Below are 27,286 nucleotides of genomic sequence, written 5' to 3' on the forward strand. Positions count from 1 at the left end.
CTTTATCCAGCCCAGCAGGCTCACTGCCACTGCCCCAAGGACCCAGTTCTCCCAAACCCTTTGTGGGATGTCACCTTCTTCTCCATCTTTGTCCCTCCTCTTCGGTACCAGCAACCCTCAGACTGGGCACCCTCCCAGAAATGCCCCCTGCTCCGGGACTTGCTAATTTGAGCTGCAACTCAGCTGGGCTGTAGGAGGGACTGGGATAGGAGGAGGGGCTCTTGGAGGGTGATTATCTTGGCAGGGGGATGGCATGCCTGCAGTGCCTCCTAGGAAAGAAGGGAGGCTGTGTTATTTAATGATAACAGCCCTGGACTGGGAATTATGGAAGCCTGGACTCTAGCAGTGGTTTTGTCAGTGACTCCATATGACCTTGTGCCCTTTCTGGTTTGAAGTTCCCCTGTCTGTCAAAGTGTTTGGAGATGAGATGTGATAGATCCCTTAAAGTTCTCAAGTTTTGATATTCTTTGTAGTACTCTGCACATTGACTGTTGCTTCCTCCCCCACCTCATATTAAATTTACCAAAGCTGAAATCTTTTGTTGGCAATGTAGAGAGAATGGTACTCAGCATTATCTGTTAATCCTGTAGGGGGGATGTGGACACCTGGGGACACCAGAGATGGCCAGAATTATGGATAAGGAAGGCCCAAAGTGTAGGTAAAGGAATACTGAAATGGCCACCATATGGGACTTCCTTACTAAGAAAGCAACTTGCCTTTTTACCCAAGGCAGTGGCTTATGCCACTTGATCAGTCAAGAATGCTGATTAGTTTGTTTGAAAACTGGGTTCCTCCTGGTTGGTTGAAGGACTGGTAAAACGTCTTTTATGAGCCAGGATCTTTGGTGTTCTTAAGGGCCTGATTTCAGCAGTAGTGATTTGTTTATTTTCTGCTTTGCTTATGAAATTCTAGCTTACTTTCCAGCCTTTAGTGGAGCCTATAAACTTATTGAGGTCTCTCCTGTTGGCTAATTAGCATTTAGGAGCCTTTCTTTACTTTCTGGCATAGTATCTTTTATAATGCATGATGGACCCCAAAAGGGTGTTTTCCCACCTTTTTGACATCTTGTCCCTTGCTGCCCACTGGAGAGTCTCTGGATTCTCACTTCCTTACTTCTGCCCAGTGTCCTTTCCCACTCTCTTCAAGTGCTCTTGTGTGGCAGCCACACTCCAAAAACTAATTTCCAGCCAGTTAATGGAGGGAGCCAGAAAACTTGGGGGAATTGTTTTCCTTTCTGTCCCCTTTATAATAGGAAGCTCTACACCTTTAAAATGACAAGGTAGTAAATGAGGGGTAGAAGTTAAAGGGGATTTAAAATACAAATGTGGTTGGGTGCGGTGGCTCACGCCTGTAATCTCAGCACTTTGGGAGGTCGAGGCGGGCAGATCACAAGGTCAGGAGATCGAGACCATCCTGGCTAACACGGTGAAACCCCATCTCTACTAAAAATACAAAAAAAAATTTAGCCAGGCGTGGTGGCATGCGCCTGTAGTCCCAGCTACTCGGGAGGCTGAGGCAGGAGAATCGCTTGAACCCGGGAGGCGGAGGTTGCAGTGAGCAGAGATCGTGCCACTGCACTCCAGCGTGGGTGACAGAGTGAGACTCTATCTCAAAAAACAAACAAACAACAACAACAACAAAAAACAAATATAAGGGATACAGGGATATATAGCAAGTAGAAAGAGCTTGATACTTCTGTCAGGAAGCCATTTCTTGGCTGTGTGACCCCAGAAAATTGTGTGTAGCTTTCTGAGGTTTAGTTTGTCAGTCTTCTGAGAGAGAGAGAGAGAGAGAGAAAGATTCATATTCACAGAGTAATGTAGTTTAAATGAGATAATATATGAAAACAGCATAGTATCTGGAACATAGTAGAAGCTCAGTAAATTGAAACTGCCACTGTTAATAACAGAATACTTAAGTTAGGGTTGGATTTTCTATGTGGAGAGGCTATGTGAAACAACTGGCCCGTCTGTGACCTCTGAAGGAAAATACCCTACCAGGCCCCAGGATTCACCATTGCTCATAAGATGCTTGACCAAAGATGATGATGGCTCCCCACTGCCAGGTAGCCAATAGGTCATTTCAGTTCAGTTCAGGTAAATGATTAATGGACAGAATTAGGTTCTAATGTATATTCTGTACTGTTGTGACAAAGTGTCAAAGTGACTTTCGTGATATTTAGTGTTGTTGGTATTCTTTTAAAAGAGTGTGCGGGGGTGGGGGATTGGTGGGAGGGAGGGGGAATACAGAAATAAAATAACAACTACAAAGCTAATGATTAAAAACAGCAGCTGTAGGCTGGTTGTGGTGGCTCATGCCTGTAATCCCAGCACTTTGGGAGGCCAAGGTGGTGGATCACTTGAGGTCAGGAGTTGGAGACCAGCCTGGCCAATATGGTGAAACCCTGTCTCTACTAGTAATACAAAAATGAGCCGGGTGTGGTGGTGGGCGCCTGTAATCCCACCTATTCAGGAGAATCCTATTCAGGAGGCTGAGACAGGAGAATCGCTTGAACCTGGGAGGCAGAGTTTGCAGTGAGCCAAGATTGTGCCACTGCGCTCCAGCCTTGGCGACAGAGTGAGACTCTGTCTCCAAAAAAAAAAAGGAGAGCTGGTCCCTCTCTGATCCCTGTCCTCAATGGATTTACGGTTTCAGGAGAGAAGACAGAGATGCATGCAACAATAAGTGGTGTAGATTGTAAGTGCCGAAGGAGTCAGAAAGAATTCAGAAGAGGCTGGGGTGACAGGGACTGGCTTCTTTGAGTCTGAGGGCTGTTCATAAAGGATGGGTAGGAACTCTGCATGCAGAAAACAAGATCATTGGACCTAGGGACAGCTGAATGAGGCAGGGAGTGGGGCACGGGCACATCTGTGAGCACCAGTCTGAATGGAGCAGAGGTGGCTGTGGGGAGTGGTGGCACAGGATGTTTGGGCACGGGCACATCTGTGAACACCAATCTGAATGGAGCAGAGGTGGCTGTGGGGAGTGGTGGCACAGGGGTTTGGGCACAGGATGAAGCCCTGCTCTGGATGGGTGGCATCAAAGACTACATTCTTTTTTTTTTTTTTTTGAGATGGAGTCTCACTCAATCACCCAGGCTGGAGTGCAGTGGTGTGATCTCGGCTCACTGCAACCTCTGCCCCCCAAGTTCAAGTGATTCTCCTGTCTCAGCCTGCCAAGTAGCTGGGATTACCGGTGCTTGGCACCGTGCCGGGCTAATTTTTGTATTTTTAGTAGAGACGAGGTTTCACTACCTTGGTCAGGCTGGTCTTGAACTCCTGACTTCGTGATCCACGCACCTTGGCCTCCCAAAGTGCTAGGATTATAGGAGTGAGCCATTGCACCCGGCCCAAAGACTATGTTATTTAACTGACTTCAACTTTTAGTCTCTTTGGACCTAATTTTCCCTGCTTATAAAATAATACTTCTCAACAGCTGCATGGGGCTTACACCTAATAATTTTGTCTGTTCACTTCAGTAGGCAGTTATGAGTGCCTGTGGGGGGCCAGGCCTGTGCCAGGCTCTGGGGATACAAGTATTAACAAGCTGCTCTTAGGGAGCCTTCAGTAGAGGTAACATGCTCCCAAAAGGTGTCCTGGGTCTGAGCGGTTGGTGGAGTAATTCTTACTCTGTCTCATGCGTGGGCCTCATGTGAACATTCTAACCTGGTACGATTTAGTAGAACACTTAGCGTGTTCATCTCAAGCCAGCAGCTAAGACCACAGTCTGACATAGTTAACTGTGCATTTCTTGCATCCATCCTGCCCTTTATTCTGGAGGGCAGTTCCTGAGTAGAAAGCATGGTTTAGAGAGAGAGTAAGCTGGACAGGTGCGGTGGCTGACGCCTGTAATCCAGCACTTTGGGAGGCCAAGGTGGGTGAATCACCTGAGGTTAGGAGTTCAAGACCAGCCTGGTTAACGTGGCAAAACCCCATCTCTACTAAAAATACAAAAATTAGCTGGGCATGGTGGCACGTGCTTATAATCCCAGCTACTCGGGAGGCTGAGGCGGAAGAATCCCTTGAACCCGGGAGGCAGAGGTTGCAGTGAGCCGAGATCGTGCCATTTGCACTCCAGCCTGGACGACAGAGCGAGACTCCGTCTCCAAAAAAGAAAAAAAAAAGAGAGAGAGAGAGAGAAAGCCTAGCCATGGTGTGCGAGGCTAAGAAGTGTGGTGGAAGAAAGAGTACTTACTTGTATTTCTTAATTTTCTGTTCTGCAACAAGCTTCAAAATGTTAACTGTCTTAATCTCAGCCTTCCACAACTGCTTGGAGTTGGATGTCATACATGGGGAGTTCCCCAAGTCAGGTCCATTGTGTCTGGAACAGTTTGCAGTTTTCTTTGTGTTGGCTAGAAAAAGTTTTCAGAAAATCCTTTTCCAAGAGTAAAGTTTAGATTCAAAGATCAGTGAGTAGTTAGTTAATTCTGACCAGAATATTGGGGGTGGTGGGCATGTATTCTCTTCATTGTTCTGCTTTAATAAACAGGCAAGAAGCAGATATTCTGTTGCAGAGTTTGTTTGTAGACTGACTGGTGTTGGACATAAACTGCTTCATAATATCCTGTGAATGGTAGACGTTTAACCTGGCTATTTGTACCAAGAATAGTTAGTTGTCCCTCAGATTGCTATGTGTATTAGGGTTCTCTAGAGGGATGCAACTAATAGGATAGATGTTTACATTAAGGGGAGTTTATTAAGGAGTACTGACTCACACAATCACAAGATGAGGTCCCACAGTAGGCCATCTGCAAGCTGAGTAGCAAGGAAGCCAGTCTGAGTCCCAAAGCTGAAGAACTTGGAGTCTGATGTTCAAGGGCAGGAATTTGCAAAGCCCTTTTGCTTCAGTCATTTTATTTAGTGTTCACAACCTTGTGAGATATACAGGAAGAGAACTGGAAGGAACTTATAATTATTAAGTACCAACTATATGCAAACTCTGTACACAGAATCTCATTTAACCCTCACAACATTTAACTATTTGGGTGTTATCATCCCTGTATCACATAACGAAATTGAGGCTCTGAGAAGTTAAGAGACTTGTGCAAGGTCAATGGCAGAGTGAAGCCTAGAATCTACTCCTGATCCAGTGCTCATTCTGTGCTGCCATTTATGTTACTTTTTGCCCTCAGAGCTCATGATTCAGCCTCAAGGGAATCACCTGGAGGGCTTGTTAAACGTGGATCCTACCCTCAGAGTTTCTGTTTCAGTAGGTTTGGGGTGGGAACTAGCATTCTACATTTCTATCAAGTTCTCTAGTGATGCTGATGCTACTGGTTCACTTCGAGAACTGTAGTTCTTGATTTGAAGTTCTGTTTCTTTAATCTTTTCTTTATCTTTCTTCAAACATTAAATGTAGGTTTTCTTGTGGACAAGCTAAAAGAGTGATTATTTAGAATTCGTTCATTTATTCATTCGGTGGCCCTGTACTATCTGTATATAGCAAGCTAAGAATTTCCCAGTGTGTAGGTATCTAAATTAGATCAGATAGAAAGTAGTTGCAAGATTGGATAGATAAATGCAGTAAGGAAATGTAGGAGGGGAGGGGTGAGTTCAGGTGGTAATAATAATAGCTAAAGGCTTTTGGGTTTTTTGTTTGTTTGTTTTCCAGATGGAGTCTTGCTCTGTTGCCCAGGGTGGAGTGCAGTGGCGCGATCTCAGCTCACTGCAACCTCCACTTCCTGGGTTTAAGGGATTCTCCTGTCTCAGCCTCCCAAGTAGCTGGGATTACAGGTGCCCACCATCATGCCCGGCTAATTTTTGTATTCTTAGTAGAGACAGGGTTTCACCATGTTGACCACGTTGGTCTCAAACTCCTGACCTCAGATGATCCACCCACCTTGGCCACCCAGAGTGCTGGGATTACAGGTGTGAGTCACCATGCCCGGCCCCGTTTTTGGGGTTTTAAAAAAAGTTTAATGTTGTATTCCTATGCGCCAGAGACTGAAGTGGGCACTTCATACATCTTGCAGTCATTCGATCCTCACAACAATGCTGTGAGGAAGGTACTGTCATTATCTCCATTTTCAGATGGGGACATTAAGACAATGAGAAAGTATGGAACCTACCTAAGGTCACACAGCTAGCAGTGAGGGAGCTATAGTCTGAATGCAGCTTTCTGGCTCCAGAGCTGGTATCCTGTCATGCTGTGCTGCCCTCAGCAAGAGTAAAGTGAGGAGGAACACTGTAGGAGGGAAGGAAGAACTCAGGAAAACTCTGAGGAGGTGGTGTCTGCTGAGCAGGGCTTTGATGAATGGGGAGGATTTGGTTTGTGTAGAAATGGAAAAGGATGTTTGGTTTCTTGGCAGAGACAACTTGAGCAAATGCTGGATGTTAAGGGGTAGGCGGGGGTGATGGGATTTATTCTATGTGCCTAGCAAAGGGGGAGTGATAGGAGGTGAGACTGGGAAGAGAGGATAAGGCCTGATTAAGTGGAGGGCTTGCTTCATATGTTGGCTAAATAGTTTGAACTATTTTTTAGAGGTACTGGGGAGACATGAAAGACTTCTAGGGAGGGGAATAGCATGGAAGCATGAATATCATTACAGAGGTAGGGAGATTTCTCCTTAGCAGTCACCAGAAGATCATTCTCTCTACCATGAAAGCCTGCTTCTGTGCAGAATCGGGGAGGGAAGGTGGGGGAAGTCAGCTGTGGTCAGTGCTGCTTCCTCTGAGGTCAAGGGTAGGGACACTGTCTATGAAGTCCCCTCAGAAACAGAAAGGTGCCAAGGCAGGTTGATGGAGCATTGGGAAGAAGTCTAGTCTAGAGCATTTGTCCTTAATTGCCTGGACAGGTCTTAAAACCCCTGACATTGAAAGTCACGTGGGGTGTCAGCCTGCTCCTCCTCCTGCTCTGTTTATCATATACAAGGACAGGAGCTGACATATTCCCAGGGCTTTTCTAGAGGAATGCCACTGCTTAGGAGTGGGCTATCGGAATATCTAAAATTCTCATATAATTGTGCTTTTTTTTTGAGACAGGGTCTTGCTTTGTCGCCCAGGCTGGAATGCAGTGGCACGATCATAGTTAAAGCCTCAACCTACTGGGCTCAAGTGATCCTCCTGCTTCAGCCTCCCAAAGTGCTGGGATTATAAGTTTCAGCCACTGTGCCTAGCCTTTAATTGTGCTTTTTACAAAACGATGTATAACCGATAGAAAATATGAAAGATATAGAAAAAATGCAGAGGAGGAAAAAATCTCCACAATGTGCGTCCTCACAAATTTGTTGAGATGCTTATTTCACATAATGGAATACTTTTGTATTTCACTCTTCATCTTCTCATGCCTTGAAGAGGCAACATTGTAGAACCACTTTTAGCATATTTCTGTATAATCTACATTTATTTATTTATTTACTTGGGATATTAGGAAAGGAAAACGGTGTAAATACATTGCCGAGAGGAGCATCAGTTAAGGGTTGTTGCTCTTGACCTAGCAGATAAATCACCCAGAAATGTTGCGCTAACCTAGTAGTCTGAAAAGATATGAATAACATTCAGGCTTTTTCTGCTGACCCAGCTTGTTGTGGTTAAAAGAGGCGACTTTTAAAACCAGTCTCAGACTTGGTTCCATATGTTATTGCTCCCTCCAATCTTCTTGATTTAGGAGATTCTCTGCTTTTCTCCATTCAATCATCGAGCCTGATGCCCATCAGCCCTCACCTCTTCCTACAGGCAGCCTTCCTAGACCACCCTGTTTATGGTGATGAATCCCTTCTCTGAGCTCACAGTGCTTGCTATCCATATCATTCATTTGGCTCTTCTCTTATCTATAAAATAGAAAATATTACTTGTCCTCCAGGTTTTTGTGACAATTAAATGAGATAATGTGCTTAAAATCCCTAGCAGTGTCCTGCAGTCAACTAATATATTTAGACTTCTTGATTCCTTCCCTCCACTGTTACTGTTGTTATTTATCTTGTGTTATTTATCTTGTGTTTATTGCCATACCTTCTGTATAAGGCTGGAGGCTCCTCTACTTTCTGTTTCCTTGTGACCTTCACAGCACATGGTAGAGTATATTCTGCATAGTTATTCACTCTTTTTGTCACTGGTATTTAGCATTTTTCAAAGCTAACATTACTAGCCATCATTTCCTGGCCCTTCACCATGTGCCAGGCACCTTGCTGAGTGCTGTGCATACTTATCTCATTTAAAAATTTTTTTCTCTGGAAACACTGTTATCTTCATCTTACAGGTGAAGAAATAGAGACTTAAAGGGGTTCAGAAACTTGCCCAAGGTTTCCTGGCTCAAGTAGGCAGAGCAGTCCTCTCCAGCCAGGGGCTCTAGCTCCAGCGTTTTTGTTTGTTCATGTTGCCTTTTAGACATCAAGCATGGTCTGTTTCCATTTGGACAAGAAGGAGCCTAAACTGATTTCAAATAGGAATTCCAGAAAGATAGCATAGTTCCACCAATAGGAATGTGGACTCCCATTGCTCTCTCTGTTCTCTTCCAGCACCTAGCACTCTTTGTTCTAGATTGGAGTCAGTCCCATCTTTGCTTCTCAATGTGACTGCTTTTGTATGAGTCCAGTAACTGTGCTAAAACTCAGTTTCCCAATCTGTAAACTGTGGTGGTGAAGGGAGTACAAGAATACTTGCACCGTCACACCTTACAGGGGTCAAGTGAGTATGTAAAAGCAAAATGTGTTGTTATGTTTTCCATCATTTAGACTAAATGTTTGTTCCATGAGGGTACCTGTTTCTATTTATTCTTTAAAAAAAAACAAAACTGTGATAAAATATATATAACAAAATTTAAATTTTTTTTTTTTGAGACGGAGTCTCACTCTGTCACCCAGGCTGGAGTGCAGTGGCATGACCTCAGCTCATTGCAACCTCCGCCTCCCAGGTTCAAGTGATTCTCCTGCCTCAGCCTCCCGAGTAGCTGGGCCTATAGGTGCGCACCACCACACCCAGCTAATTTTTTTGCAATTTTAGTAGAGATGAGGTTTTACCATGTTGGCCAGGTTGGTCTCGATCTCTTGACCTTGTGATTCCACCCACCTCAGCCTCCCAAAGTGCTGGGATTACAGGCGTGAGCCACCACACCAGGCCCAAAATTTACAATTTTAACCGGTTGTTAAGTGTGCAGTTCAATGGCATTAAATATATTCACATTGGGCCAGTCGCGGTGGCTCACGCCTTTAATCCTAGCACTTTGGGAGGCCGAGGCGGGTGGATTACCTGAGCTCGGGAGTTCGAGACCAGCCTGCGCAACACGGTGAAACCCTGTCTCTACTAAAATGCAAAAAAATTAGCCGGGCGTGGCAGTGTGCTCCTGTAGTCCCAGCTACTCGGGAGGCTGAAGCAGGAGAATTGCTAGTGGAGGAGGTTGCAGTGAGCTAAGATCGTGTCACTGCACTGGGTGACAGAGCGAGACTCCGTCCCTAAAAAAAAAAAAAAAAAAAAAAAAAATATATATATATATATATATATATATATATTCACATTGTTATGCAACAATCACCACTAGCCATCTCTACAACTTTTCTAGTCTTGCAAAAGGGAAACAATAGCTCCCTGTTCCCTCCTCCCCCCAGCCCCTGGCAACTACCATTTTACTTTGTCACTATGAATTTGACTACTCTAGGAACCTCATATAAGTGGAATCATATATTTATTATGAAACCTCATATAAATGGAATCATATAGTATTTATCCTTTCGTGACTGACTTCACTTGCATAATGTCTTCAAGTTTCATCTCTGTTGGAGCATGTCGAAGTTTCCTTCCTTGTTAAGGCTGTATAATATTCCGTTGTGTGTTTATACCACATTTTGTTTATTCATTCTTCCATTGATGGTCACCTGAGTTGCTTCCACTTTTTGGCTATTGTAAATAATGCTGCTATGAACATGAGTGTACAAATATCTATTCATGTCTGTTTTCAATTTTTTTTTTTTTTTGAGACGGAGTCTCGCTCTGTTGCCCAGGCTGGAGCGCAGTGGTGCGATCTCTGCTCACCGCAAGCTTCGCCTCCCAGGTTCATGCCATTCTCCTGCCTGAGCCTCCCGAGTAGCTGGGACTACAGGCACCCGCCACCACGCCTGGCTAATTTTTGTATTTTTAGTAGAGACAGGGTTTCATCGTGTTAGCCAGGATGGTCTCGATCTCCTGACCTTGTGATCTGCCTGCCTCGGCCTCCCAAAGTGCTGGGATTACAGGTGTAAGCCACTGTGCCCGGCCCTTCAATTTTTTTTTTAAGATACAGGGTCTCCTTCTGTCACCCAGGCTAGAGTACAGTGACATGATCATAGCTCCCTGCAGCCTTGAACTTCTGAACTCGAGCAATCCTCCTGCCTTAGTCTCCTGAGTAGCTAGGACTGTAGTCATGCACCACCATGCCCAGCTAATTTAAAAAAAAAAAAAATTCTTTTTTTGTAGAGGCAAGGCCTCCCCATGTATCCCAGACCAGTCTTAAACTCCTGGACTTCTCGGACTCAGGTGATACGCCCATCTTGGCCTCCCGAAGTATTGGGATTATAGGACATGAACCCCTGCACTTGGTTCATGTTTTTCTTTATAGTAGCCATCCTAATGGGTATGAATTGGTGTCTCATTGTGGTTTTGATTTGCATTTTCTTCGTGATTAGTGATATTGAGCATCTTTTCATGTGCTTATTGGCCATTTGTATATCTTCCTTGGAGAAATGTCTGTTCAAATCCTTTGCCTAGTTTTTAATTGGGTTTTATTGTTGTTCGGTTTTAGGAGTTCTCTATATATTCTGAATATTAATCTCTTATCAGATATGTGACTTACAAATATTTTCTCCCATTCTGTGGGTTGCCTTTTGTACTCTGTTGATAGTGTCCTTTAATGCACAAAAGTTTTAAGTCCAGTTTCTCTATTTTTTTCTTTTGTTGCTTGTACCTTCCGTGTCATGCCCTTATCTTTCAGTAGAATCTAACACAATGCCTTAAAGATAAGGATGGTGCTATTAGTAGCAGTCAGAATGTCTCTCCTTACTAGGTACTGGGTTATGTAGTTTACATGCATTCTTTTAATTCCCACAACAATTCTGTAAGGCAGGTATTATCACTCTGTTTTGTTTTTTTTGAGACAGACTCTCACTGTGTCACCCAGGCCTATCAGTCATATTTTAAAAGACTGGGAAACTAAGGCCTAGAAGTGAAGTACCAGCTGGGCTCAATGGCTCATGCCTGTAATACTAGTATTCTGGGCAGCCAAGATGGGAGTATCGCTTGAGCTCAGGAGTTCGAGACCAGTCTGGGCAACATGGTGAAATTCCGTCTCTACAAAAAAATACAGAAATTAGCTGGGCATGGTAGCGTGCACCTGTAGTCCCAGCTACTTGGGAGGAGGCTGAGGTGGGAGGATGGCATGAGCCCAGGAGGCAGAGGTTGCTCTGAGCTGAGATTGTGCCACTACACTCCAGTCTGGGTGACAGAGCCAGAGACCCTGTCTCAAAAAAAAAAAAAAAAAGTCAAGTACCTTCCTCAAGGCCTATGGATTATCAGTGGCAGGGCAGGGATTTGAACCCAGGTCTGTGGGCAGCAGAGCCAGTGCTCTTAACCACTAAACCAGAGAGCTTAGTATTGTTTGTGGGATTGAGTGAATGAATGCCTGAATGAACTTGGTAGCTGAAAAATCTAGTAATAGTTGTCTTAAATCCAGACCTACACTAGTATTGTAAATTATGTACTCAGTTTCAGTTCTCCTCCTGTAACTCAGTGTACAAGTGTCCTCTTCATACCAGCAAGTTTTCTGAGAATTTCCTCAAAGGACATGCTTTCTTACATCCTCGCTGAGGCACTTCTTAGTAATGGAAGACCTGTGTATTTTACTTTCTCTTTGGATTTGCTTTAGAACTACAGTGTTGGATGGAGGAAAAGACGGGATTTAAACAGATGCCAAGTTGTCTAACTGACCAACTTGCTTTTAAGACATTACCAGCTGCTCTTTTAATCATTAATGAAGCATAAGCCTTGTAGTCTGGGAGGCATGTCAAAGATTCTGTTTCGGGTTTTGGTTTAAAACTGAGTGTAATGGAGAGAGACTGATTCTTTCATCTCAGAGAATTGGGCTGTCTTTGAGAGCTGGGGACAAGAACTGGGTCCTGTAATAGGACACTGTGGAGTTTTTTTTGCTGCTCCTCAAAGGAGAAATCACACAGATTTCTGGCACGTCATTAGTCGAAATAGGAAATGAGGCCTGAGAAATGATGTTGCTTGGGGTTTGAAAGCTGAATTTGCTAGTGGCTTCCAGAGAGCGAGAGTCTCCTATGCTAACTGTGGAAATTCTTAAACCAGCAATTCAAAGAATCAGAAGACTCTAGTTGAAAGGGTCTTAGTGGTATTTAGTCCAACCCTCTCATTTTTACAGGTTGTGGAAACAAGGCCAGAGAGGGTGTCTGTGACGTATGACATTTCTGACAGCAAATGTGCAGGGATTTTTTTGGTTTTTGGTTTTGTTTTTTTCTGATATCAACTGGATGTCCTACAATTGAATTCAGTTCCAACACTAACTACCTGGAGCTGGTGGTGCGGACCCCAGAGGTTAAGGGCTTAGTCCCACAAGACTGCCCCCACTTCACATGCCAGTCACAAGTTCCTGGTTACCATCTGTACTTCCCATGACCGGCTATAAATTGGGGATTCCCATGATGCCTTCCGCATGTTTGATCATATGCTTGAATGGCTCACAAAACTCAGGAGAACACTTTACTTACATTTTCGTGACAAAGGATACAACTCAGGAACAGCCAAATGGAAGAGATTCATTGGGCAAGGTGTGAGGAAGGGGCAGAGAACTTCTGTGCCAGCCTCCCAGCACCTTTATGTGTTCAACCTGGAAGTTCTTTGAACCCCATCGTTTAGGGGTATTAATGGAGGTTTCATTATGTGGGCATGAGTGATTAAATCTGGCTCTTGGTGAATAACTCAACCTCCAGTCCCTCTCTAACTCAACCTCCAGTCCCTTTCCCCTCTCCGGAGGTAAGGTGGGATGAGGGTACGGCTAAAAGTTCCAACACTGAAATGTACCTTGGTCTTTCTGGCTAGGGAGCCCAACCCCTAGTAATCTCATTAGCATACAAAAGACACTTATCTCTCAGGAGATTCCAGGAGTTTTGGGTGAGGTGTGCCAGGAACCTGGACAAAGACCAAATATATATTTCTTATTGTATCACAGTAGGAGACTTGCCAAGGTCCCACAGTGAGTCAGTTTTATGACTCTTACATGTCTTCCTACTTAGCTCACAGCCTCTTGCCAGTCATTTAGATATTTGTATATTGGCAGGGAGGGTAAGCATGGGATAGTAAGTCTGTCATTTTAATGCAGTGGAAATTTTCAACTCAGCCTCATGAAGGTAAATACATTTTATTGTTTGAAAGTTAATCTCCTGATTTAGACTGGGCTTGGTCAGGGGTACTATTTAGCTCTAGATTTGATGGTTTAAATGAAATTAGTCCATAAAATCACTGATGGTCTTCTGTTTTATCTACTTTTTCTGGCACTGGTCCAGACCAGAGAAACCAATCCCAGGCTAGGACTGGGAAAGTCTGGGACCTTTCACTGCTCTGCTGCTGATTTGCTGTGAGACTTTGGGTGGGGCACATCCTGTCAGTTTACTCATTTGAAGAGCATGGTTTGTTCGTTTGTTTTGAAGAACAGGGTTTGAATAAGCTTTCCAAGTTCATTTCAGACCTAAAGCTTAAGGCCCAAATCAAAGTGGCTTTTAGTTCTTCTTTTTCTTTTTTTTTTCTTTGAGATGGAGTCTTGCTCTGTTGCTCAGGCTGGAGTGCAGTGGCACAATCTCGGCTCACTGCAAGCTCCACCTCCTGGGTTCACGCCATTCTCCTGCCTCAGCCTACGGAGTAGCTAGGACTACAGGCACCCACCACTACGCCCAGCTAATTTTTTGTATTTTTAGTAGAGACAGGGTTTCACCGTGTTAGCCAGGATGGTATTGATCTCCTGACCTCGTGATCCGCCCACCTCGGCCTGGGATTACAGTGGTGAGCCACCACACCTGGCCTAGTTTTTCTTAAGACTTACAGCTTTCCATAAGAGACTGTACATACCTATGAATCATATGTGTGTGTACGTGTGTGTGTATAGCCTGTGATATGTGTGTAAGTACATACACACATGTAAATATATGCGCACAGGTAAATATATACATATAATACATATTTTATATATTTTATATAAATATACTTTATACTTTATATATATTTTGTATAAATATATATATTTGCCTTCTAATGATTTTCATTCAGGTAGTTTACTTGTAGTAAAATGCATACATCTTGTTATAATTTTGACACATGCTTACATGTTGTCACCTTACCCCATCAAGATATACACTGTCAACCTTACCCCAGAAAGCTCCCTCAGGTCCCTTCCCAGTTGATCCTCTCCTCCAACACACTGCAGAAGGAACCACTGATCTTTTATCTCTTCATTAGTGGAGTCATACAGTATATGCTCTTTTGTGTTGAATCCCAGTGATATTTTGAAGAAGAATCATATGCATTGTTTTCTCTACCTGCCATTTTGAAAGGCTGTATAAGGGAATGGTGGGTCATTAATCCCAGCATTTTGGGAGGTCAAGGCAGGAGGATTGCTTCAGGCCAGAAATTTGAGACCAGCCTGGGCAACATAGCAAGACCTTGTTTCTACAAAAAATTTAAAAATTAGCTGGGTGTGGTGGTGCTACTGCCTGTAGTCCTAGCTACTTTCGAGGCTGAGGCAGGAGGATTCCTTGAGCCCAGGAGGTGGAGACTGCGGTGAGCTATGATTGTGCCACTGTACTCTTGAGAGGTGACAGCGTGCTGGCGGCCGTCGCTCGCTCTCAGGCGCCTCCTCAGCCCCTGAGCCCACTCTGGCTGGCTTGAGGAGCCCTTCAGCCCGCCGCTGCACTGTGGGAGCCCCTCCCTGGGCTGGCCAAGGCCGGAGCCGGCTCCCTCAGCTTGCGGGGAGGTGTGGAGGGAGAGGCGTGGGCGGGAACCGGGCTGCGTGCGGCGCTTGTGGGCCGTCGTGAGTTCTGGGTGGGCGTGGGCTCGGCGGGCCCAGCACCGCAGGCCCCGGGCAGTGAGGGGCTTAGCACCCAGGCCAGCAGCTGCGGAGGGTGTGCGGGTTCCCCCAGCAGTGCCGGCCGGCCAGTGCTGCGCTCGAATTCTCGCCAGGTCTCAGCGGTCTCCCTACAGGGCAGGACTCGGGACCTGCAGCTCACCATGCTTGAGCCTCCCTGCCGCGGGCTCCTACGCGGCCGGCTGGAGCCTCCCTGAGGAGCGCAGCCCCCTGCTCCACTGCGCTGGTCTCATCGGCTGCCCAAGGGCTGAGGAGTGCGGGCGCACCTCCCCGGACTGGCAGGCAGCTCCACCTGCAACCCAGGTGTGGGATCCACTGGGTGAAGCCAGTGGGCTTCTGAGTGTAGTGAGGACTTAGAGAACCTTTATGTCTAGCTAAGGAATTGTAACTACGCCAATCAGCACTCTGTGTCTAGCTCAAGGTTTGTAAATGCACCAATCAGCACTCTGTATCTAGCTAATCTCATGGGGACTTGGAGAAACTTTATGTCTAGCTAAGGGATTGTAAATATACCAAGCAGCACTCTGCGTCTAGCTCAGGTTTGTAAACACACCAATGGGTACCTTGTGTCTAGCTCAAGGTTTGTAAATGCACCAATCAGTGCTCTGTGTCTAGCTAATCCAGTGGGGACTCGGAGAACTTTTGTGTCTAGCTCAGGGATCGTAAACACACCAATCAGAACCCTGTCAAAACAGACCAATCAGGTCTCTGTAAAACAGACCAATCAGCTCTCTGTAAAATGGACCAATCAGCTCTCTGTAAAATGGACCAATCAGTGGGATGTGGGTGGGGCCAGATAAGGGAATAAAAGCAGGCTGCCGGAGCCACCAGTGGCAACCCAGTTGAGTTCTTTTCGTGTGGTGGAAGCTGTGTTCTTTTACTTTTTGAAATAAATGCTGCTGCTTATTCTCTGGGTCCATTGCTTTTATGAGCTGTAACACTCACTACAAGGGTCTGCAGTCTCTCCTGAGGCTGGTGCAGACCACGCACTCACCAGAAGGAATGAAAAATTCCAGGTGGTAGGAGCGAACAACTTCAGACATGCCGCCTTAAGAGCTGTAAAACTCACACCGAAGGTCTGCAGCTTCACTCTTGAAGCCAGTGAGATTACGAACCCACCAGAAGGAAGAAATTCAGACCACATCTGAACATCAGAAGGAACAACTGTAGACATGCCACCTTTAAGAACTGTAACACTCACTGCGAGGGTCCGTGGCTTCATTCTTGAAGTCAGTGAGACGAGGAATGCACCAATTCCGGACACAGTCTAGCCTGGGTGACAGAGCAAGACTCCATCTCTTAAAAAAAAAAAGAGGCTGGACGCAGTGGCTTACGCCTGTAATCCCAGCACGTTGGGAGGCCGAGGCGGAAGGATCACGTGTTCAGGAACTCAAGACTGTCCTGGTCAATATGGTGAAATGCTGTGTACTAAAAATACAAAAAATTTATCTGGGCTTGGTGGCGTCTGCCTGTAATCCCACCTACTTCGGAGACGGAGGCTGGAGAATCGCTTGAACTTGGGAGACAGAGGTTGAGGTGAGCAGAGATCTCGTCACTGTATTCCAGTCTGGTGCCAGAGCAAGACTCTTGACTCAAAAAAAAAAAAAAAGGAATTGTGTAATGTGGGGTCCTGCCTTTCCCACTAGCTGCTGTGGTTTGAGAAGTGAGGGCTCTCTGGCAGTGGCCACCATATTATCTGCTGAGTATGATGGAAGAGGTGGAGAGAACAGCTTGATTTCCAGATTCTAGGTTGTTTGTTTCTATAATTGTTGGTGTCACAGTCTTCTCACTTGTCAGCTGGGCAAGTCAGATCCACCAGCAGATGAGAGACTGACACCCGAAAATGTCACTTGTGATGGCACATTTCTGACAAGGTGCCCATGAGATGCAATCATTTCAATTTCATAAATGCTTTTTGAACATAAAGACATTGGTCTAGGGTGAGCAACAGCAAAAGAAAGGGAGGTCAGGAAGGGGCTGAGCAAACGGATGGAGGAGCCACACTGTGCCATGGAGGTTCTGGGACTTCTCTTGGCCTTAGAGTGTGGTATCTGTGTGAGAGTTTTTTGTTTGTTTTCATAATGTGTTTAGCATGTGTTTGCTCTTAGTTTTCTCCTCGTCTTAGTCCAGCCCTTGGTCATGCCTGGACCATTGCTTGAGGCTGTAAGACCAGTTCGATACCACCCAGCTGGTCTCCTCCTTGCTATTCTCCCTCCCTTTCTACACTCTGGAACCTTCCAAAACTTTGGACAACTCTACCAGAAAATTTCTGGAACTTCCCCATCTCCTTTAGAATGATTTACAAATAGGGCCAGGCGTGGTGGCTCACACTTGTAATCCCAGCACTTGGGGAGGCCAAGGTGGGTGGGTCATCTGAGGTCAGTAGTTCGAGACCAGCTTGGCCAACATGGCGAAACCCCATCTCTACTAAAAGTACAAAAATTAGCAGGGTATGGTGGTGGGTGCCTGTAATCCCAGCTACCAGAGAGGCTGAGACAGGAGAATCACGTGAACCCGGGAGGCGGAGGTTGCAGTGAGCCAAGATCGCACCATTGGACCCTAGCCTGGGCGACAAGAGCGAAACTCCATCGCAAAAAAAAAAAAAAAAAAGAATGATTTATAAATGTAGCCTGGTGTTCAAGGCCTTCACTGACTGGGCTTCTTCCCGTCTTTTCTCTTACCAAGGTCTCTACTCACTTTGCTGTTCCCACTCACTCCTTTTCTGTGCTCAGCATGGCCTTTGGCCCTGCAAAGCATCCCTTCTCTCTTGCTCATGGTTTAGACCAATATACCCTTTGAAACCTAACCTAGATCTTCCCACTGCCACAAAGCTGGCCCAGAAGCCTCTGAACTGCAGTGGCACTTACAACTTATGTGTATTTAATAATTATCTGACTATTCGAATGCACTATGTTGAGCTGGTGGGATTTTGAATTCAAAGATGAACAATGCTTCCCCTGTCCTATGCCTGTCCTGAGAGCAGCTAACTGTACAGGGTACAAGGGAAGGCATCCTTGTGTGACTTGGAAGAAGAGGCAAGGCAATGAACATGCATAGAGCACCTGCTTGTGCAGGGGACTGTGCTGTGTTCTTTCAAGATTTTATCTCATTTAACCCTCTTGACTTTGTGAGCTGGCGTTTTTACCTGTGTTGTGACTTTCTCAGAATCACACAACCAACAGGATTGAAACCCAGTGAGGCCCACTACACACCCTATGTGCTCCCCCTACCCATGTGTCTTCATGTGTGTTGGGCTGGTGGGGGCAGGTCAGTGAGGTCAGCTGTGGGCTGTTTCTGCACCCCATCCATGTGCATGCTGTGGGGCACAGGTTTCCTCCTGGGTTAGGGGCCAGGTGATGCTTAAGGCTCTGCCCCCATGGTGGTCCCTATGTGGGATCTGTCTCTTAAACAGTTGGTGACGCCTTTTGCAGGGCCAGTGGTTGTCTGTCCTCCTGAGGTGGGAAAAGTGATCTGGGGCATTCCTGCTTGTCTCTAGCACCTGCAGGAATACTGCAGCAACCAAACTGCTGCTTCCTGATTAATTGATGCTCAAGGACAAGACTGACTCTCTGCAGTCTTTTGTTTTTATGGTGGTAAAATACACATAACATTTACTTTTATTTATTTATATTTTTTTGAGACAGAGTCTCGCTTTGTTGCCCAGGCTGGAGTGCAGTGACAAGATCTCGGCTCAGTGCAACCTCTGCCTCCCCAGTTCAAGCAGTTCTCCTGCCTCAGCCTCCTAAGTAGCTGGGATTACAGGTGCGACCACCATGCCTGGCTAATTTTTGTATTTTTTTTGTAGAGACGGGGTTTCGCCATGTTGGCCAGGCTGGTCTCAAACTCCTGGCCTCAAGTGATCTGCCCACCTCAGCCTCCCAAATGAAGGGGTGGGGACCAGTCTGTTGGGCATGGCGTCCCAGAAGCCCCATTGCAGCCCTATTGTGGTGGGCAGGCTGCTTTTGAGAATGTGCACACACCTTTTCAACCTTCCTGTTCCGTCAGGGCAGCAGAGGAGGAAGTGTGCCTCAGATGGCTAAGGGGCCTTCCTGCAGCAGGACCAGCATTCCATGTTGCTTCTTACTCCAGTGTTCGTCTACACCAGAGGCTGCCTTCTCTTTGGTCTTTTGCGCATACTGGGCATCCTAAAGCTGTTTGTTTGCCCTTCAGTGAATAGGGCTGACACAGAGACCCATTTTTGTTTTTAAAAATTATAAAATATAGGCTGGGTGTGGTGGCTCACACCTGTAATCCCAGCACTTTGGGAGGCTGAGGCTGGAGGATCTCCTGAGCCCAGGAGTTTGAGACTAGCCTAGGCAACACAGCAAGATGTTGTTGCTACAAAAAATATTTAAAAACTTAGCCAGGCGTGGCAGCATGCACCTGTGGTCCCAGCTCCTCAGGAGGCTGAGGCAGGAGGATTGCTTGAGCCTGGGAAGGTCGAGGCTGCAGTGAGGTAAGATCACACCACTGCACTCCAGCCTGGGAACAGTGAAATCTTGTCTCAAAAAAAAAAAAAAATTAGAAAATAAAGAAGCAATTATTGTATAAAGAGCGAGCCCTTAATTTCTCAGCCCAACTAGGCTCTCCAGAGGTAATGTCTGGCAGCTGCTTAGTGTGTGGCCCATGTTCCATGAAGTTTCTTTTGTATAAATGGGATCCTACTGTAGGCTTCATTTTACAGCTCGCTTTTGTTTTGCCATGTCATTGTACATTTTGGAGACCTTTCCATGACAGCATATTTGGATCTATTTTGCCATGTCGTTGTGCATTTTGGAGACCTTTCCATGACAGCATATTTAGATCTATCTCATTGTGCAAGCATTCCACAGAATGGATGTACCGTTTATATAGCCATCCTCCTCCTGGTGGGCAGTGGCTTTCTTGTCCCTATAAATAATACTGGAACAGCATATCTTTGTGCACTTCTACATTTATAGTTTCGATTCCTAGGGACAAAATGCTCATGTCAGACTATAAGAGTATTGGAAATTTGGATGGAGACTGCCAAATTGCCCTCTAAATGAGCCCCTCACCAACAGAACCCAAGTGACTGCCCTGCACTCTCATCAGTACTGGGTATCTTTTAATTCTACATATCTGAGGAGGGGAAAAGGCATTTGGTTGTTGGTCCACATTGTCTAATGGAAAACCACCTCTAAGATGTGTGGATGAAAGTTGCCTTCGGCTAACTTCCTTCCTAAGCACCACGTCCCCATGGAAATGCAGAGGTAGAGAATGCCTGCTGGTGGAGCTGCCGAGACTCATTCCTCCTGTATCCTTGGCCTCCCCTTGCCCTGTAAAAAGACTATGCAGGACCTTTACGTTTCTTGAAAGGTTTTTTGCTAAGAACCCTTTGGTCACCATTCTTCAGTTAATTTTCATATGGTTTTTATTTATTTGCCTTACCTGTCTGCTACTCCTGAGGAAACCAAATTTTTCTGTTGCCACTCCACGGCAGCAACCTTTTATGCGCAAACTCAAATTCCCTGCATTTTACTGGTGACACATGAGGCTTGAGAATCTACAGTATCTTCCCAAGTACTAAATGTTCCTCCTTTTCATCTCTAACCCAGTAAGACAAAGTGAGATCAGGCATTTTGTATATCCTTTAATTCTAGTCAGAACAGAGAAGTACGATTCTGTTTCCTCTAAATCTTATGAACATTCTCAGAGACTGGATCTCAGATCTGGTCCCTGCCAGAGTTAGGAAAGGGCTGGGTGGGTGAGGGAACTGCCATCTACTGGGTGCTGGTCATTTTCCTTGCAGCCCCGCGAGGGAGTGGGTATTATTATCTAGGATTTATGGACGAGGCTGATTCACATCCCAGAAGCCTCTCAGGGAGTAGGTAGCAGAACCAAAACTTGAACAGGTCTGCCCCACACTAAAGCCCTTACCTGGCTTTTTAGGTTGGCTCCAGGTAGATCCCTGGAGACATCCTGCCAGGGATCCTCCCCCTAGGGGGGAAGATGAAACAGCACCCCCTTCCTGGTATGTCCTCCCTGCCTATAGGCCACCAGAAAGAAGAAACTGCAGTGTCTGCTCTTTCTTTTCCCTGTACACCAAGGCTCTGGCCTAGGTGTTCCCAGATCTAGGGACTACCTTCATGGTTTTCCCTTATCTACGAGCCACCTATGCTGTCACAGATTTTCTGTGTATTGATTCACTATTTTTTACTTGGGCACATATTCTTTTAAAAGGCTTCTATCACTCTCAATTGAAAAGTAGTTTCACTTGGCATTAATCTAAAGTAACATAAAAATTAAAATAAATAAATACATTGAAATCAAAGCAAGGTTCTTCTAGCAGGATCCTGTTGTCTGCCTAAGGCTTCCTGCCAAGACTTGCTCTCATTAGAATGGGAGCATACAAAGTATTGGAACAGCGACCAGGTGCAGTGCCATGCCACTTAAGCCCAGGAGCTCGAGGCAAGCCTGGGTAAGATAGCATGACGCTGTCTCTAAAAAAAAAAAAAAAAAAAAAGAGAGAGAGGCTAGGCATAGTGGCTCACGCCTGTAATACCAGCATTTTGGGAGGCTAAGGCGGGGAGATCACTTTAGGTCAGGAGTTCGAGACAAGCCTGGCCAACATGGTAAAACCCTGTCTCTACTAAAAATTTAAAAAAAGGAGCTGGGTATAGTGGTGCATTCCTGTAATCCCAGCTACTCGGAAGACTGAGGCACAAGAATTGTTTGAGCCCAGGAGGTGGAGGTTGCAGTGAGCCAAGATCGCACCACTGTACTCCAGCCTGGGCGACAGAGTGATACTCCATCTCAAAAAATAAAAATAGGCCGGGTGTGGTGACTCACGCCTGTAATCCCAGCACTTTGGGAGGCCGAGGCGGGCAGATCACGAGGTCAGGAGATCAAGACCATCCTGGTTAACATGGTGAAACCCCGTCTCTACTAAAATACAAAAAAGAGTAGCCAGGCATGGTGGCGGGCACCTGTAGTCCCAGCTACTTGGGAGGCTGAGGCGGGAGAATGGTGTGAACCCGGGAGGCGGAGCTTGCAGTGAGCTGAGATTGTGCCACTGCACTCCAGCCTGGGTGACAGAGCAAGACTCTGTCTCAAAAATAAATAAATAAATAAAATTTAAAAAATAAAAAGAGAGAGAACAGATTCAGTGTTGTAACATTGCCCTGGCCCACCTAAACTTGCCCACTGGTGATCTGCAGGCCACTCTCTGAGGAGTGCTCTTCTGCCTTCTGGCCACTGGACTGTGCACCTTTTCGGGACACCCCACCAGCCTTCTGGCCTTTGCTTCTGTCCTTCCGTCCCCAGGATGGCTGTCTCATCTGCTTCTTGCTTATGTGGGAGATTCTACTTCTACAAGGTGAGGCTTGGATGCCACACTTACTGAGATATGTCCTCTGAACAGGGAGCCACTGTCTTCACCCCAGGTGCCCTGATGACTCCCTGTGAACTTTTTTCATATACCCACCCTGGCACAGGTCAGATTGTAGCATCAGAGTGGGGTGGTATTTATCCTGTAAGACTCTAGCTGCTGGAAGGGGTACTTTGTAACATTTATTCTCCTGACTCAGTTGGGCCTCCTTGGGGGCTGAGACAGGCTCTTGTTAGAGATGAAGCCTTGTGATGTGGCATTGTCTGCACTGGGCCCTATGCCCTATGCTGTGCCATGCTAGATGTTCAGTAATGTCGTTGATGATGAGCTGGGTTTTCCTGGCACAAGTTCCACACTGCTGTTCCCCATTGGAGAGCATCACCTAGCACTGGGAAAAGGTGGAGGTGGAGACCCTTAATGGCAGGTGGCAAGAATAAATATATTTGGGGTAAAAGGCTCCTGTGTGAGAAATGCATGGCATGAAACCCACATGGAGGGTCCCTAAGAACATTCAATTAAGGTGTCCCTGACCTTTCACCTCATGGCTCCAGCTCCCCATTCTCTGGTCTATGGGACAGTCACTCCTTATGTGGCCCCTTCTGGCATTTTGACCCCTGCTTGGCACTCTCACTTTTTGGCTTTGCCCAATACTTACTCTGAGCAGCCCTGGCTCTGTACTCCAACTCTTTCCCCCCACCCCTCACAGGGTCAGCACAGATCATGGGGGTCTTTGATCCATCAGGCAATAGGAGGGAGGCTGGGTGTGGAGAGTGTGGGGCTGATAGGGAAGGGGGAAGCAAGCCCTTCCTAGGACCCCTGCCTCGCTCTGGGCACTCTGCTGATCTCACTCAGCAAGAGGGGGTGTGGACTGAAGTCAGAGCCGCAGGGCTGCTCAGCAAGGCTGTGCTCTGGGGTTGCTTCCACTCTAAGGAAGGGCCACCTTTTTCTTTTTTTTTTCTGAGGTGAAGTCTCACTCTGTCACCCAGGCTGGAGTTCAGTGGCATGATCCCAGCTCACTGCAACCTCCGCCTCCCAGGTTCAAGTCATTCTCCTGCCTTAGCCTCCCGAGTAGCTGAGATTACAGACGTGCACTACCATACCTGGCTGATTTTTGTTTTGTATTTTTAGTAGAGATGGGGTTTCACCATGTTGGCCAAGCTGGTCTCAAACCTGACCTCAAGTGATCTGCCTGCCTTGGCCTCCCAAAGTGCTGGGATTACAGGTGTGAGCCACCACACCTGGCCAAGGGGGCACCTTTTTTGATTGCACAGAAGCTCCATATGGGCTAGCAGCAGCTCTGGAGGGCTATTGCCCTCCCCAGCTGTACTTGACACTCTCTCCAAGGTAGGGACTAGGGCGTATTTATCTTGGTATCAAGAGTATCCAGTACAGCAGGTCTCAGTGAAAGGTTGATAAATAGAATTTAGTACACTTGGTCTTTCAAAATGAAACTGTTTGACTAAGGAACTTAATTAAAGACAAACGTTGTATCGTGATACAGTCATTTAATGTCTCTGAGCCTTAGTTTCCTCAATTATGACTAATATATATCTCTTAGAATTGTTTAATATTCAAATTGGATAATGCTTGTAAAGCACTTGACTCATTAATTTTCTTTTCCTCCATCAAAAGTATTTCTGAAATGAGGGGATTCTGAATTTGGACTGTAACCAGGTATATTCTGGAAAGAGTATATATTTAAAAAAAATAGAAAAAAGATTTTTATTTGTTTATTTTAACAGTGTGACCCCTCATGCTACCAAAAAAAATTAAAAATGAATACAACTTGTACTTTCTGGAAAGAACAAAATCTTCAAAATCAGACAGACTTCACTTTGAGTCCCAGCTCCAGTAACCTCTTTGAGCCTGAGCTTCCTCATCTGTAAAATGAGGATAGAAGTCCTATTTTTAAAAGTGTGTATCGGGGCATTAAATGAGACGTTTGCTAGGGCTACCGTAACAAAATACCACAGACTGGAAGGCTTAACCGAACTTATTTTCTCATAGTTCTGGAGGCTAAAAACCCAAGATCAAGCTGCAGGTTTGGCTTCTTCGGAAGCCTCTCTCCTGTCTTGCTGTGTCCTCACATGGTCATTCCTCTATGCATGCATGATCGGATTAGGGCCCCATTTTAACTTAATCACCTCTTTAAAGACCCTATCTCCAAATTCAGTCAGTCATACTGTGCTTAGGGCTTCAACATGAGAACTTGAGGATGGCACAATTTAGCCTACAATATTTGCAAAACAGAAAGCTCACTGGCCTGGGCACAGTGGCTCATGTCTGTAATCCCAGCACTTTGGGAGGCTGAGGCAGCAGGATCACTTGAGCCCAGGAGTTCAAGACCAGCATGGGCAATATAGTGAGACCCCCCACTGTATAAAACTGAAAAGCTCACTGGATGGTTGTAGCTCTTCCTATTTAAATCCCCGTTCTAGTGTTCTTTCCTGTTCCTTGCTGAAGATTGTATTTACTGTATGGGATTGTCCTGAGGGCTGGTATAACTAGTCAGTACTTTCCTAACCCTGAGGCACTTCTGTTAAAATTAGATCAACATTTAGGCTGGCACGGTGGTGTACACCTGTAATCCAAGCACTTTGGGAGGCTGAGGCGGGCTGATCACTTGAGGTCAGGAGTTGGAGACCAGCCTGGCCAACGTGGTAAAACTCCATTTCTACTAAAAATCCAAAAATTAGCCAGGTGTGGTGGCACATCCCTGTAGTCCCAGCTACTTGGGAGGCTGAGGCAGGAGAATGGCTTGAACCTGGGAGGCAGAGGTTGCAGTGAGCCAAGATTGTGCCATTGCACTCCAGCCTGGGCGACAGAGTGAGACTCTGTCTTAAAAAAAAAAAAAAAAAAAAAGCTCAATACTTAGACCAATATAATGAGCTGATGTTTAGACAGCAAAACAGGCCTCCTGCAGCCTCTGCACCCGTGAGCCTAGCTTAGGGTCAGTAACTTGTGGTTTAGCAAAAAACAGACTTAACTTTATAATGTTAGCAAAGGATTAAGTTTTAAATATATCAGAATCGAGATGGGAAAGAAACCTAACAAAGTGCTAATAAAAAATAGAATTGGGTAAAGATATTATGTTTCATGAAAGAAGCCAGACACAAACAGCTATATATTGTTTGATTGCATTTATAGGAAATGTTCAGAATAGACACATCTATATAGAGAGCAGGCAGATTAGTGGTTGTAGGCGGCTGGGAGAGGGGGAATGGGAAGTGACTACTAACAGGTACAGGATTTATTTTTAGGATAATGAATATATTCTAGAGTTACATAGTGGTGATGGTTGCACAACTCTGTGAATATATGTATTAATGCCCACTGAATTGTACACTTCAAGAGGGTAGATTTCATGGTATGTAAATTATATCTTGATAAAGCTCTTATAAAAAATTGAATTAGGGCAGGGTGTGGTGGTTTATTCCTATAATGCCAGCACTTTCGGAGGCTGAGGCAGGCAGATTGCTGGAGCCCAGGGATTGGAGACCAGCCTGGTCTCCAACATGATGAAACCCTGTCTTACCAAAAAATATGAAGAATTTAGCCAGTCGTGATGGTGCACCCCAGTAGTCCCCGCTACTCGGGAGGCTGAGGTGGGAGGATCACTTGAGCCCAGGAGGTTGAGACTGCAGTGAGCCATGATTGCGCCACCGCACTCCAGCCTGGGTGACACCGAGATCTTGTCTCAAAAATAGACATCTTTTTTAAAAAATAAAAAAAGACAAAAGATTGAATTAGGGTGGTGGCAGACTTATGTGACTAGCTTTTCTTCTTTTTCTTCCAGTTTTCTATAATTACTTTTTCTCTTTTTTTAATGGAAAGAGTCCTACATTTCATTAAGATACTTAAGATCCAGTTTTATGTGGTGCTGAATTATAGCTATGCAGAGAAAGTCTCCGTGAAATATTAAGGTCACTTTTGCTCACAAAATATCAATGATTAACTGAGATGTATAGGCTGTAAATAGAGATAAAATGGGTATGTATGTGATAAGGAAGTTTAATGAAGTCTGATCCCATGTAATGTGGGTCTCCTTAAGAGAGGGTCTATCTTTTCATCAATAGCAGATCTGTGGTCTGTGTTGTCTGATGAAGTCTACCTGGTATTGCACATTGAAATCCATGTTTGTTTTGATGTATAAGTGTTCTGTCAGAGAACAGCTACTTCCCAGTTTGACACTGTTTTCAATCCAGTGCCAATGCCAAGAGATTTCTGAGCCATATATATTTTTTTAATGTAAGTTAAATAATTCATCAAGGAATGAGTAAGAGAGAGAGAGAGAGAGAGTAGGTGTGTGTGTGTGTGTGTGTGTGTGTGTGTGTGTGTGTGTGGTGAAACATTTGGCTCTTTCCACCTAATTTTTAACCTTGTTGGTCCTACTGGCAATCTGTTTCTTAGCTAATGACTGCATAAAATCATCTCTGAAAAGAAAGCTAAAGACTTTTGCATTACCTTTTGCCAGTTTCTGCTTTAAATCCACCCTTTGGTATTTGCAAAGGTCAGATGAGCTATTTTGGTGTCCACGGCCCTGATTAATGGGAAATCCTACATTTCCATTGGCCCCGGAGGATGAAGGATTAGTGTGGCGGCGGCGGTGCGGGCAGCATCTGCTGGAATGTCAGGAGCACGGTGTTGGGAATTGCAGGAGCAGCCGGCCTATGAAAAATGGAGGAGGAGGGGAACTCCACTAGCACTAGCCCCTGATGAGTTTTTCTCCATTGCCATCAGGCAGACATCTCCGGGAGCATTTGTTCTCCTCTGTTAGGCCTTGTCGCTAAGCATTTAATATGGAGAGCACAAGTGCGGGCCTCCTGTTTCCCCGCCAGAAGGCTTCCGTAGCTCCCTGTTAGTCGGCATGTTTGTGTTCAG

General features: G+C 45.5%; 1 protein-coding gene across 3 annotated transcripts in view; it reads left to right on the forward strand.

The window, feature by feature from the left end:
- Window positions 1-27,286, forward strand: part of TOM1L2 (target of myb1 like 2 membrane trafficking protein) — a 127,117-nt gene that overhangs the window by 702 nt on the left and 99,129 nt on the right. The window lies entirely within an intron of this gene.

This window comes from Pongo pygmaeus, chromosome 19 (genome assembly GCF_028885625.2).
Source record: "Pongo pygmaeus isolate AG05252 chromosome 19, NHGRI_mPonPyg2-v2.0_pri, whole genome shotgun sequence".
Classification (NCBI taxonomy): Eukaryota; Metazoa; Chordata; class Mammalia; order Primates; family Hominidae; genus Pongo; species Pongo pygmaeus.